General features: G+C 38.8%; 1 long non-coding RNA gene across 1 annotated transcript in view; it reads right to left on the bottom strand.

Moving 5' to 3' along the window:
- Window positions 1–537: 537 nt before the first annotated feature.
- Window positions 538–10806, bottom strand: part of LOC145546146 (uncharacterized) — a 60550-nt gene continuing 50281 nt past the window's right edge. The window contains exons 4-5 of the long non-coding RNA XR_014082559.1: window positions 4404–9353; window positions 538–605 (exon numbers count right to left, since the gene is read on the bottom strand). This is a non-coding gene — a long non-coding RNA (uncharacterized LOC145546146). The remainder of the gene's footprint in view (window positions 606–4403; window positions 9354–10806) is intronic.

Below are 10806 nucleotides of genomic sequence, written 5' to 3'. Positions count from 1 at the left end.
TTTGTTCTTTTTTCCGGAGGAAAATACTAATTTTTTTCATGTAAATTGAACAAATATCGCAGCACCCAAATTTTATTGGGATTTTGGTGGGAATTACATTAAAATCATAGGCTAGTTTGGAGAAAGTTAGAATTTTTATCATGGTAGGTTTCTCCACTTAAGCACGTCTTATATTTCCATTTATTCTTTAACTACTTCCGTACTGTGATACTCAAAGTGTGGACCGTGGACTAGCCGCATGAACCTCAGCTGAGAGATTTTGAAATGCTGACTCTTGGGCTCTATCCAATAACTATGAAATAAAAATCTGCTTTTTAAACAAGATCCCCTGGTGCTTTGTATGTAATTAAAGTTAAAAAAAATACTATTTTAGTAGAATTTTATAGATTTCTCCAAGAGATTTTGTGCATATTTGTTAGGGTAATTTCTAAGTTAAGATACCAATAGTTCTTAACAGTTTTTCTATTGAATCTCTTTTGAGTTTTCTGTGAATATTTATATCACCTGAAATAATGACAGCTGAGCCTTTTGACTCTCTTTTCCTTCCCATATTTATGGTTCTTTCTTTCTCTTGATTTATTTTAGCGACCAAATCTTCCAATATCCTGTGGACAATAAGGGTGAGAAAAGGCACCCTAGTTTTATTCTCAACCTTAAAGAAAGGTTTCTAATATTTCTTCAATAAATATTAAATTTGCTGTTAAGTTTTAGTATATAGCCTTATGAGCTTATCTCTATTCCTTGTTTTCTAAACAGCTTTTTCAAAAGTTCAAAATTGACTTAAACTTTATTTTCTGCATATATAAGAGAAAAATCATGTGATTTTTGTCCTTTGGTCCATTAACATGAATTACACTGCTGTAATTTCTGCCTTTGAACTATCCTTACATTCCTGGAATAAATCATATACTGTTATAATTCACCCTTACTCTCTTTTATTAGATAATATAGAATAAAGCATGTTGCTCTTCATATTAATTAAATTACAGGAGTTAAAGTGCAACTGAACTTAATTTTGCTGACTGAAAAAATAATTTGTTCTTATTCTCTGTCTCTTTAATCAAAAGAACATAGGCCAATACAGACACATAAAACTTCTCAGGGAAATAAATTACTCGTTTGTGACCTCGATAAATATTAGGAACAAAGGAATGAATATAATTGCTATCTTTTCCCCATGGTGTTTTGGTTCAATAATCTAGATAAACTTGGAGATTGATTCACAGAGATGAACGTTCTCACGTGCTGCTCTTTCCATGGTATGACAAGGTAATTAACCTTGTGCTCAAGCTCCTCCTTTGCTCTTTGTATCAAAAGATGATGCTGTTAACTTCAACTACCATCTCTGTATAGGTGTGGCATGGAAGACCCAAAACGCAACCCCTTGATACACTGCCCCAACAAGATCTTTTTTCTGTGGCTGAAACTGATTAATAAAGTCCAGTGTGTTTACAGTTAAGCACAGAGTGGACTGAGGCCAACCCATTGCTGCTGTGTAACATGCCAGGCCAGGGCTGTCTGTTCTTTTGATGCAAGATAGCTGAACAAGATCCTTGGCAGTCGGGCATTGGTGGATTCTTATCTGTTGACTGATTGTAACAGTACTATTCCTCCCTTCCCAGTCACTGAGTGTCCGCTTTGAGCAGGGGATCTTAATTTTTCAAGAATCCACTGGAAGCTCTTCCAGAAAAATGAAAAATAAAATAGAGAAAAGAAAAGCACATTATTTCTGGAAGTTCACAGTCATTATTTCCGTCATGATTTGAGTAGGGGTCTGTGGGGTATAATGTAAACCCCTGAGATAGAGCCAGATTAGTAAAAAGGCTGGGAGCAGTGGAGTCGACTTTTAGTTTCAGAGGAACCACTCAAAGAATATGCTTATTTTCTTGACAGTTCTGATATTTTAGGTGAGTAGTTCAGCTAAACTGAACAGCAGCTTGCCTTGGAGTTTGCATTTGGGATGCGGTAGGATGTAAGAAAGTCTTCGCTGGTGGCTCAGATGGAAAAGAATCCACCTACAATGCAGGAGACCCGGCTCAGATCCCTGGGTTGGGAAAATCCCCTGGAGAAGGGAATGGCAACCCACTCCAATATTCTTGCCTGGAGAATCCCATGGATAGAGGAGCCTGGCGGGCTATAGCCCATGGGGTCACAAAAATCGGACACAACTGAGTGACTAAGTACACAGTGTGTAAGGGGTGCAGAGTTGCACAAAATCTTATCAGGCCTTCAGGCACTTTGAGGAATAGTGCTAAGAGCCAAACACATCCATAACTTTTTGCAGATTTACTTTTTTACAAGCTACCACACAATAGTCATCATGGATTACTCCTGGAAGACTGGACAAAAGCTGTGGATGACATTCAGCCTTCCCAGAACTGGGCATTGATTCTAACACCAGTTTTCCAGTCATCTGTCATATCCTGGGTTATGGGCATCTTCATTCATATGCTGATTCATATCGTCATTCATTTATCAAATATTTAATCGGTATCACCATAAATCCGACTAGGCCTGTTGATGGTGAATTTTCATCTTCTTCTTTGCCAGGAAGTGTACAATGAAAAAAAAAAAAACCCTTTGGAGTGAAAATAGGCTAAAGAGAAAGGAATATTATTTTCATTTCACTGCCACAGCCAGAGTCTTTAGAGAAGCAGACAAGTACTGCAGCAGAGCAGGGTGTGGAAGAAAAGTAGGATGAAAGGTCTGCAATTCATTTTTTATGCCTGACATGTTGTGGTGGGAAGAACGAAGTAGCAGTGATAAAGTGATTTTATACTTCATCCTAGTCTTAGATTTTAGATATTGAACACATGCATAAATTTTAAATGAAGTCAAAAAATATACCAAGGGAGAAATGCACAATCTTTAAAAATTTTGGAGAAATAATAGAAGTGCCAAAGCATATGCCCTCAATTAGATTTTAATAAATCAAATTACATTTTAATTAAATTCATTTGTTGTTTCAAAGATCTGAAATAATTAAAACCATTGAACAAGATACCCTACTATTTATAAGCTAATGATTTATACTTTTAATTAACTTCAGAACATGTAGTTATTTTATTTGGGTTCTGAAGAGTTTTCCTACCCAGGAACAAGAATAAAACCAGTGCTAGAAACCACCACTGATTACATACGAGAAAATCCCATAAGGTTCAAATCTGATTCTTGCTTTGATTTAGTTTATATGTGATTTAATTTATATGTGATTTATTAAAATCACATTTAACTTTTGAATTGAGAGTAGCTTTTTTTCCCCACTTTGGAAAGCTATTAGTAAAAGCTTTTTCAGGACTAAAAAGTTTGGAGGAATTTTAGAAAGGACTGATCTGTTTTTTCTTGCTCTAGAACCTTCAAGAATATAAAACTGAGATATTATACCCTCAATTAAGCTATTAATTCTACTAGTTGCTAAAATGTAATACTGTTTTTGAACCAGTTTGTTGTTCCATGCCTGGTTCTAACTGTTGCTTCTTGACCTGCATAAAGGTTTCTCAGGAGGCAGGTAAGGTGGTCTGATATTCCCATCTCTTTAAAAATTTTCCACAATTTGTTGTGATCCACACAGTTAAAGGCTTTAGCATAGTCAATGAAGCAGAAGTAGATGTTTTTCTGGAATTCTCTTGCTTTCTCTATGATCCAATGATGTTGGCAATTTGATCTCTGGTTCCTTTAAAGTGAAGTCGCTCAGTCATGTCCGACTCTTTGCGATCCCCTGGACTATAGCCTACCATGCTCCTCATCCGTGGGATTTTCCAGGCAAGAGTACTGGAGTGGGTTGCCATTTCCTTCTCCAGGGGATCTTCCCAACCCAGAGATCGAACCTGGGTCTCCCGCATTGTAGGCAGATGCTTATCTGAAAGTTCTCAGTTCATGTAATGTTGCCTAGCTTGAAGGATTTTGAGCATTACTTTACAAGCATGTGAAAAGAGCGCAGTTGTGTGGTAGTTTGAACATTCTTTGGCATTGCCTTTCTTTGGGATTGGAATGAAAACTGACTTTTTAAGTCCTGTAGCCACTGCTGAGTTTTCTAAATTTGCTGTCATATTTAACAGCATCATACTCTTTTTATTGAATTTCATCAATCATGAAAAGTACTGACAAAAGAAATTTTATATAAGAAAAAAAGAGATTAGAATTGATGTGTACATTAAAGAATTGATATATGTATACGCATGACCGATTCACTTTGCTGTACAGTAAGAAACTAATACAAATTGTAAAGCGACTGTATTCCAACAAAAATTAATTTAAATTTTTCATTAAAAAAAAAGAAATGATGTATACATTAGAACAATACTACCTATCATTCTCTTAGACCTGCCCTGTCTAATACTGTAGCCACTAGCCATATGGGGTTATCGAGCACTTGAAATATAGCATGAGGAAAGAAAAACTACCTCTATCCTTTTAGGTTCAGTCACTGGGGACCTGAAAAATAAATTAACAGAAGACAGATTAATAGGAAAAAAGGTACATAATTTTACTACTATTGATGTGTACAGAAGTTCACAAAAAGGAAGTGAAATTCAAAGAAGTGGTTAGATTTGGGGGCTTATATACCATTTAAACAAAGGAAAGGGCATTTGGATTTCAGTCGAAAATAAATCATGGGGAAATGACTAGGAAATATTTGGGGGAACTAGTAGAAGATAAGGGTTATCTAGTAAGGCCTCTTGGTACAAATTCTTCTCCAAGTGCCCAGTGATAAGAGTTGTTCTTCTCTTCCTGGTGCAGGGAGGAGAGCACCTTCACGAAAGATAGGGTATGCTCTGCTTTTAGGCAGATTAAGGGGGAGCTGAGAATTCACCCTGCATCGTTGATTCTCAGTTAGTTGCCTTCAGTTCAAAGTCATTTTTGTGCCGAAGTGGCATATTTTGGAATGAGTTGAATTGTTCAGTCGCTAAGTCATGTCCTGCTCTTTTGGGACCCCATGGACTGTAGCCCGCCAGGCTTTTCTGTCCTTGGGTTTCCCAGGCAAGAATACTGGAGTGGGTTTGCCATTTCCTTCTCCAAGGGATCTTTCCAACCCAGGGATCCAACCCACATCTCCTGCATTGCAGGCGAATCCTTTACCACCAGGGAAGCCCATATTTTGGAATGGTATATCTCAACCCTCTTCAGCAGAAAGTCTGAACTGAGATGTGGTTTAAGTATAAAATACACATCAGATTTTGAATACTTAGTATAAAGAAAATAAGAATGTAAAATATCTCACTGATAATTTTTTATATTGATTACAGGCTGAAATGATAGTATTTTTGATATATTGGGCTAAATGAAATGTATTATTAAATTAATTTCATCTGTTTCTGTCTCTCTTTTTTAAAAATATGTCGACTACAACATCTACAGTGGCATGCAACTTGCATTACTGTGAGACAGTGTTGTTCTGGACATTAAATAAATGACTCAAGTTGAGGGTATATTTGGTTTTCAAAAGAGTGGACTTCATTGCCAGATGCACAGCAGATGTTAGCTAATTTACTAGAATGACAACAGTTTAAACTCAAAAATGACTTAAACAATGGGAAAACCTCCTGGGATGCTCAAAACTGTGGAAAGCATTTGTGTTACTGTGTTCATTGGTTTGAACTTTCAGTGATATATAGGTAGTCTATTTGGGGTGACACTTTTCGTGTCCACTTCAAAGTTAGCACTCAGTTCCTTTGATTGTACGACAAGGGCAATAAATCCTGAATTAAATGGTAGGGATGAGATCATGTTAAACAGAAGGATCTGATGAAATGTTAACTGAAGGGCATTCCTTGGTGGCCTGCATCCCTATAGAGAATGTGCCAAGGTAGGGCAGTGATAAGGAACCCGCCTGCCAATGCAAGAGATGCAAGAGACCTGGGTTCAATCCCTGGGTTGGGACGATCCCCTGGAGGAGGAAATGGCGACCTGCTCCAGTATTCTTGCCTGGAAAATCCCATGGACAGAGGACTATGGCAGGTTACAGTCCATAGGGCTGAAAAGAGTCAGACACAACTGAGCTCTCTGAGATCCTAAGAATGTAGGTACTGTGATTTTGGGCTTCCTAAGTGGCTCAGTGAGTAAAGAATCTGTCCGCAATAGAGCAGATGCAGGAGTCTCAGATTCAACCCCTGGATCAGGGAGATCCCTTGGAGGAGGTCATGGCAACCCACTCCAGTATTTTTGCTTGGAGAATCCCATGGACAGAGGAGTCTGGTGGCTACAGTCCATGGGGTCACAAAGAGTTGGACACGACTGAAGTGACTGAGCACGCAAGCACACACTGTGATTTTAAAAAAAAGATTTTGCTATGTTTGCATATATCAAAAGGACTTCAAAGATGTAACCCATCAGCAGAGTGTTAGTATCTTAAGAACAGCATAGTCAGGAAGCCCTGGGCTCCAGGAAACACATGCCTGTCTGAGTATCACCTGCCAGCTGTGCAGCAGGGTGATGTCATCTTCCTGAGCCTCATATTCCCCCCACTATCGGGATTGCTCAGTGGCAGTACCTGAGCCAGTTTCAACCCCAGATTTCCTTCATGTGGTTCACACAATATTGAAAACATTTAATTATTTAGCATAACTTTTAAAAAGCAGGAGATTTCATATAAATCTACTGACTTTTCTTGAAAAATGGGACTCAGAAACATCGTTTTGCACCTGCCCGAAGAGAACAAGCCCTCATAACTGGCCTGCTTTGCTCGTTGACATGACTTTCTGGCCTGTGGCCTCACATTGTTAACCCTGACCATGACATGGAGCAAATGCTATTTTCATCATTTGGCTGTTTTGATGTCAAAATAAAGTGCAAAGTGATGTTCTCCCCACCCCCTGCCCCATAAGACCTCAATAATTGCTACTTCTGCATCCTTACCTGTTGGTGTTCAGGCTTGTGGGCTCACACTGACTCTCAAGTATTTAAATAGATTTTCTACTTTGAGAACGTGGCTAATGGTTAAAAATAACTACAAAAGGGAAGTTAGAAGTGAGTTTGAGATGAAGCAAATTTTTAGGGAAAAAGCAGCAGACTTCAAAATCTTGAAGATTTTAAAAGACAAACATTCTTTTTTTTTAAGATTAAAATCTTAGACTGTAGCTATGTCTTCCAAAGGAAACATTTAATCAATGAGATAGTTCATTGGGAAAATAGATATTTTCCCTACACTGTGCCAAAAAAACTGATTTAATTGATTTCACGGATAAATTGGAGAAGGTGGCTGATTGTTTTTACAAATTCATTCCTTGTCCTTTGCTGATTTCATTTAAAATTTAACCATTGAACGTTATAGTAAAGTAGTTAATCTACCTTGAACTGACAAAGGCAAGGACAGTATTAATAAGCTGTGTAACAGCTCTTATAGATTTTTGAGTCCAAATTTCCTTGAAAATTTGTATCTGATCACTGAAGGCTATAGTACTAGGATTATGAATCTCTGCCTTGAGGTTCTGGACTATCAGAGCTACCTCAAGTGTTTGTTCACTCTATAGGGTTCTAAAGTTTTCACTGAGAACTAACTGGCTGGTTTCATTTTCTCTCCTGAAGATTTCTTAGCAGATCCAAACCTTGAAGAGGCTTCTCCTTCTTACCAGGCTCCCCTGTTGTTCCTACAAAACCTACTGTGACCAAGTACGTATTTCAAAACTCTCAAGTAATTCTTCCTCCCCACAGGCCTTGCTGAATCCTAAACCCAGGGTCAGTTTCACGAATGATGTGCTCAGTTAAGCAGCTGAAGGAAGACTACTCCTATCTTGAGAGTCTAAAGGCATCTCACACCAGGCCTTTAAAGTCCTCATTTCTCAGCATGAAGGGTGGGGTGGAATTTAGCAGAGGCCTGCCAACCTCTCCTCCAAGACTTGCAACTTCTCCCAGCTTCAATATTCTCTTTCACAATATACACAATATTCTCTACTTCTGGATACTTCTCTTAGCCTGGCTTCTCTTCTTTGCATTTGAAAAATAACGTCACTTCTTTTCTCCAGGGGAGGTCTTTGACTCCTTCTGGCATTTTCACAGATTTTTTTTAATCTTTTTTTAATTTAAACTTTGATTATGAAGCCAAATGTGGCAAATTTAAGCATTTTATTAGCTGTTACTAAGCTGCTTCCATGCTTGCTTTGTAAACCCTTTCCAGTACCTAAAGAAAGTTTCAGTTCAGTCACTTAGTCGTGTCCGATTCTTTGCGACCCCATGGACTGCAGCACGCCAGGCTTCCCTGTCCATCACAAACTCCTGGAGCTTACTCAAACTCATGTCCATCGAGTTGATGACGCTATCCGACAAAGAAAGTTTAATCATTTATATTAGTTTTCTGAAGTGAACTAGCACCCTCTGTAGGCCAACTATGTTAAGAGAAACCATATCTCACATAGTGTTGTTTCTACTGTCAGTGTCTAAGGCAAAAAACACACAACTGTCAAAATTATCCGTGAAAATTCCTGAAATTATCAAGCAGCATAAAAGCCACCAATTAGCTTCTTTTGTCTATTTTTTAAGGTCCTGGTTGCCTCCCTATTTCTGGAGCAGTGGAAGAGGTAGAAAGATTAGATGAATAAAGAAAGAGTCTCTTTCTCAACTCCTCTTTTTAAATCTCTCCTCCCCGCCACTTACTTGGAGAAGTTCAGACAGCATATTCATTCAGCAACATTTATTGACGATCTCCTGGGTGTCAACCACCATTACAGGTTCTAACACCTAGAGATCCCTGCTCTCATGGAACTTGTATTCTAAAGAGGAGATTAAAAAAAAAAGTCTGATTTTGAAAAGACATACTTTTTTTTCTGAGGGTGAGAAGTACTCTGAGGATAATAAAACAGGAGCATGACTTCGAGAGTAATGAAGGCAGCCAGTTTTAAATAGTTACCCCGAGCTTCTAGAAGGAGGTGACTTTAAGCAGAGATTTGGATGAAGAAGCAGGTCTATAAGCTTTATGACTGTTGCAAACTATGGAGAGAGGAGTTGATGAAACTATCCCTCAGGCACTTTAGCTGCATTGTCTCTGAACTTCGTGGTTTGAGTTTGTTTGTTTACTGAATATCTTCTTCAAATTTGTTGTATAGCTTTTCATTTAGCTTAACACATTGTTGGTAACAATAAACAGATTGTTCATATTTATTTTAAATTATAGGATGCAGCTAATGATTCTGAGCTGTTCTTATCTGCAGGAAGTGAGGCATGGGAGTTAAGAAACAGGATGAGCAAGTCATTTCAAGATACAATGGTATTTCAACCTTTGAGGTGAAACAGCAAGTCTTCTTTCATTGCTTGTCCTCCATCCCAGGAGCACTTCTCCAAGGTGATGCCCTGCCTTTGCCATTCTTGTCTGATGAGGCTCTTCTAGGACAAAGTAACAGCACTGTTTGATCTTGCAGAACCTAGGGAATAGGAAAAGTAGCAACCTATTGATGGTGGCCATTTGCAGATCTGTTCCAAATTGTGTCTCTACAACAGGGAAGAATAGAACCCCCCAGCAGAGTGAGAATGAAACTCCAGTCCCAAGGAGAGAAGTGGCAAAAGAAGAGAAAGTGTTTGAGAGGGGAGGTAGAAATAAAACCTTCAGAATGAGAATCAAGCCTAAAAGGAAGTAGGATGCTATTTCATTCATTCATTTATCAAATATCTACTGAACACTTGCCAAGCACTGTGATATTACCGGGGATATTACAGTGAACAAGACTTAGTCCTGAATTAAAGATTCAGAAACAGTGCATGCAAAACACTGTCAAGACCATCAAGAGGTCTTCTGTGACGGTACAATCCTCAAGCTCATGTTCCCTGCGCCTAGGGCTGCTGTTAGACTGCCCAGGGCTCTTCCAGCTTAATGTACCTTGCCTTAGACACCTCTTCCTAGTCTACCTTCTTCTTCCACCAAACACTGGCAGAGAGCAGAGAAATGATTGAAAGCATGGGCATTGGAATCCAAGGGTCCTGGGTTCAATGTCTGACTGTGCCACTTACTGGATACCTCACACAACTTTCCACACATTAGTGGTCTCATCTCAACACTGAGGATTAATAACAATTTCTTCAAGAGTTTTCATGCAGACTAAATGAGCTAATTATGTATAAGGCTGAACCAGTTATTTGGCCCAGAGTGAGTCAGGTAGCTTTAATAATGACCCCCAAAGATATCCAGGTCTTAATTCCTTAACCTATGAATGTTACCTTGTATGGCAAAAGCATTCTGCAGATGTGATTGTGTCCTCTTGAGATGGGGAGATTATCTTGGATTATCTAGTGGTATCTTAAATGTAACTATGACTGTCCCTATATGAGGGAAACAGAGGGAGATTTGACTACAAAATTGTCAGATAGAAGGCAGTCAATTTTAGAAGCACTGAGAGATTTTCAAATAATATACTATTCATTTTGAAGACAGATGAAGGGGTTGTAAGCCAGTGAGTGCATAGAATACAACTATCAGTTAGTTCAGTTCAGTGGCTCAGTCGTATCCAACTCTTTGCCACCCCATGGACTGCAGCACACCAGGCTTCCCTGTCCATTGCCAATTCCCGGAGCTTGCTCAAACTCATGTCCATCAAGTTGGTGATGCCACCCAACCATCTCAGCCTCTGTCGTCCTCTTCTTCTCCTGCCTTAAATCTTTTACAGCATCAGGGTCTTTTCTAATGAGTCAGTTCTTTGCATCAGGTAGCCAAATTATTGGAGCTTCAGCATCAGTCCTTCCAATGAAAATTCAGAACTGATTTCCTTTAGGATTGACTGGTTGGATCTCCTAGCAGTACAAGGGACTCTCAAGAGTCTTCTCCAACACCACAATTCAAAAGCATCAATTCTTCAGAATATAGCTATAGAAGCTAGAAAAGGC

This window comes from Giraffa tippelskirchi, chromosome 4 (assembly GCF_054371585.1).
Source record: "Giraffa tippelskirchi isolate mGirTip1 chromosome 4, T2T-mGirTip1v1.2.pri, whole genome shotgun sequence".
Lineage (NCBI taxonomy): Eukaryota > Metazoa > Chordata > Mammalia > Artiodactyla > Giraffidae > Giraffa > Giraffa tippelskirchi.
This window is presented reverse-complemented; position numbering and strand designations above follow the sequence as displayed.